This window comes from Octopus bimaculoides, chromosome 10 (assembly GCF_001194135.2).
Source record: "Octopus bimaculoides isolate UCB-OBI-ISO-001 chromosome 10, ASM119413v2, whole genome shotgun sequence".
Lineage (NCBI taxonomy): Eukaryota > Metazoa > Mollusca > Cephalopoda > Octopoda > Octopodidae > Octopus > Octopus bimaculoides.
This window is the reverse complement of record NC_068990.1, coordinates 4,273,735-4,277,661: the sequence shown is the minus strand read 5'-3', so window position 1 is coordinate 4,277,661 and position 3,927 is coordinate 4,273,735. Positions and strand designations below refer to the sequence as shown.

The 3,927-nt window shown below is 34.7% G+C and overlaps 1 protein-coding gene across 7 annotated transcripts in view; it reads left to right on the top strand.

Moving 5' to 3' along the window:
- Positions 1-3,927, top strand: part of LOC106869047 (MAGUK p55 subfamily member 7) — a 582,860-nt gene that overhangs the window by 559,016 nt on the left and 19,917 nt on the right. The gene's annotated exons all lie outside the window — the stretch shown is intronic.

Below are 3,927 nucleotides of genomic sequence, written 5' to 3'. Positions count from 1 at the left end.
TAGATTATATCATAGCATAAATCCAAGTGGAGTTTTGGAAAATAATTCCACATAAGTTGGATTTTATCTATTTTGACAGGGATTTTTCAAATCTTTTTTATCACATGCTTCAAAATGATCGGGTGGGGTCTTGTAAGGGCCTTTATAGGTCTTACTTATAATATGTTACACATGTGGGGGGGGGGGTATATGTTCTGATAACTCTGAAATCCTTGTCTATCCTCAGGTCAGACCATCTCATCTTTTGTAGCAGTAGGTTGAGCTGTATGTAGGAATTCCCTTGATTTTGCTTAGGCCTTGCTTGTTTAAGATGGAGTGGTGTAGCCTAATGAAATGTGGCTGTTATTTCTAGTTGCCCAAGGCATGTTGATTGTGAAATATCTTTTATCTTTTATTCTTTACTTATTGATGCTGCGGTACTGCCTCAAAGAACTTTAGTTGAACGAATCAACCACAGTACTTACTTTCTGCCTGGTTCTTATTCTATTGGTCTCTTTTGCTAAAGCACAAAGTTACGAGAATGTAAACACATTAACACCAGCTGTCAAGCAGTGGCTGAGGAACAAACATAGGCACACACACACACATATCATCATTGTTATCGCCTACCAGTGTCGCCTTCCTGGCACTTGTGCCGGCGGCACGTGAAAAGACATTCGAGCGAGGTCATTGCCAGTGCCACTGGACTGGCTCCTGTGCAGGTGGCACGTAAAATACACCATTTCGAGCGTGGCCATTGCCAGTACTGCCTGACTGGCCTTCATCATGCCGGTGGCACGTAAAAGCACCCACTACACTCTCGAAGTGGTTGGCGTTAGGAAGGGCATCCAGCTGTAGAAACTCTGCCAAATCAGATTGGAGCCTGGTGTAGCCATCTGGTTCACCAGTCCTCATTCAAATCGTCCAACCCATGCTAGCATGGAAAGCGGACGTTAAACGATGATGATGATGAAGATGATGGTGATATACTTTTTTATTAAAGCTGCAAAACCATCACAAAATACTGATTCAGAGATTCACATCCTTGTTCATCAAATAGTTGTGATTAAAACTGGAATCATGTGATCACAACTGTCCAATGAACAGGAATGTGAAACTGAATCACAGTTTTTTTTTTGTGATATTTTTGCAGCTTTAATAAAAATGTATATTAGTCTACCATTAGTATTCAAGTATTTTTTCCACCTTGTTTTGCATTTATGTACTTACTCATGTGTGTGCATGTATATATATATATACATATAAATATATATATATATATGACGAATTTCTTTCTGTTTCTCTCTATCAAATCCACTCATAAGGCTTCGGTTAGCTCGTGGATATAGTAGAAGGCACTTGCCTCAAGTACCATGCAATGGGACTGAACTCAGAACCATGTGGTTAGAAAGCAAACTTCTTGAGATCAATTCAGCATATTCTCTCTGTCTCACTATATTCGTAGATTTAACACTCATCTACTTAAAACATAGAAAATAGAATTGAGCATCATCTCTGTATGTCTCCTAGTGGTTTGGAAATTATTTGCCTTTATTTATAAAAAAAGACAAACACATTTAATACATAATTCATGAGATTCCTCTATTAATAAATATTAGAATATCTGTTTGGCAAATTTTAAATGGTGATGCCATATCAAATGTGCTGCTTGCTTTATTTGTTATTTCATTCATTTCTTTATTTACTGTATTGTGCGATTACGACATTTCTGATGTATTAGAGAGAAGGGGGGGGGGAGACAGAGAAAGAGAGAAAGAAACATAGGATTATGTACAACAGTGAGTCACCAGGTGAATTATTCCAATAAAACCATACAGTTGTGCATTCAGTAGGAATCTTAGTCAATCTCCTAGCGATAGACAAGTTGATATATTGTCATAACTATGGAGACACAGGAAAGAAAGGAGATGAAGTATTAATGTGTTGCATGGGAAATACTTTATTTATTTAGTATTGATATGTGACTGTAAGACTAAAGAGAGAAGTTGCTAAACAGAAATATTTCTATAAATATTCTACATTAAGTTTAGTAGATTGAAATATCTGAAGTATACAGAGAATATTTACTGGATTATGTTTCATGTAAACTAAATACATACAAAACAATGTTTATCCACTGAATAACTTTATTTACCTGCCAACCTCACTAGCATATATCTTGGATTCTAACAGAAGCTGTAACTAAGATCTACTTTTTCTTTTAACACAATATAAAATCATATTTTGCTATTGACCCTATAATAATTATTTCAGTTATGAAGGAACGGATAAGACTTTCAAGGACCAGATCTAATTAAGATTTGAACTATAATATATCTTTTGCAAGAGACAACTATGAACTACTACCAAATCACACTTTCACCAGTTATCTCCAATCTATTTGAAATTTGGAATGGATATTTGCATTTGTAATCTTAACATACCTAGGTAGATACAGATACAAAATATGCTGGTTGCTGTAGAGTATGTCTTAAGAGAATAACTTCTCCCTTTTAAACAACAGTGTATTCAACACGCTCATCTCATTGGTGCATAGCAAACAATTCTGTTTGTTGGAAGCCTAAAACTAAGCCAGCAGCTTTGGCTAGTCTCGGAATTCCAGTTACTTCTGGCTGATGAGACATACGTTGAAACACCAGTGTCCCACAGTGCCATGCACAATGAGTGTGTTGAACTAACTGCAGTCATGGAAGGAAAAAGCTATTCTCCTATGGTATACACTACAGCATCCAGAATATTTTATGCATGTACCTGCCAAGATGTGTTAAGAATAAATAGGCACAGGTGTGACTGTGTGATAAGCAGCTTGCTTCCCAACAACATGATTCTGGATTCAGTCCCACTGCGTGGTACCTTGGGCAAGTGTCTTCTACTATAGCCTCAGGCCAACCAAATCCTTGTGAGTGGATCTGAAAGAAACCCATTGTATATGCATATATATATATATATATATATATATATATATATATATATATATATATGTATGTATGTATCTATGTATGTGACTTTGTGCCTGACCCCCCATTACTGCTTGACAACTGGTGTTGGTGTCTCTTTAACTTAGTGGTTCAGCAAAAAAGACCAATAGTATAAGTACTAGGCTTAAAAAAAAAAAAACAAGTCCTGGGGGCAATTTGTTTGACTAAAATCTTTCAAGGTGGTGCTCCAGCATGGTTGCAGTCAAATGACTGAAACAAAAAGAATAAGAGACTGAAAGAATAGATATTTATTCCCATTCTCACTGCAGAGGACCAAACAACGATTTTTTATTTGAAATTCATCACTGTTTAGTCCAGTGTTTCTCAGCCTTTTTACCCTTGTGTAACCCTTAAAATAAATTATATGTTTCAAGGAACCTCTTCACAAAGACAAAAATTATATACCCTATCTTTCTCATATCTTTTCATCATAGTTCACATGGTAAATATCATATATATATTACGATCATGAAATTAGCATTAGCTTATCTCACTCTTTCTTGCGGTACCCCTAGGAACCTTTTGCGGAAGCCTAGGGTTCCAGGGAGTCCTGGTTGAGAAACACTGGTCTAGTCTGTTAAACTAGTAGCACAAAACTGAAGTTTTCTTTTCATCCTGCTTAATCTATAATTACTGCAATTACCATTACTATTCTAAATATGCTGACTTACTATTTTGCAACAGAAATATAATTAGATATAATCCCTGTTTTGTGTGTGTGTGTGTGTGTAATATGTATGTATGTATGTATGTATAGATATATATATAATAATATATATGTATAACAATATGTATGTAAATATATATATATATATGTATATATATATATAGTATATATATGTGTATATATATATAACATGTATGTGTGTGTATATATATATATATATATATATATATATATATATATATATATATATATATATATTATATATATGTGTATATATATATA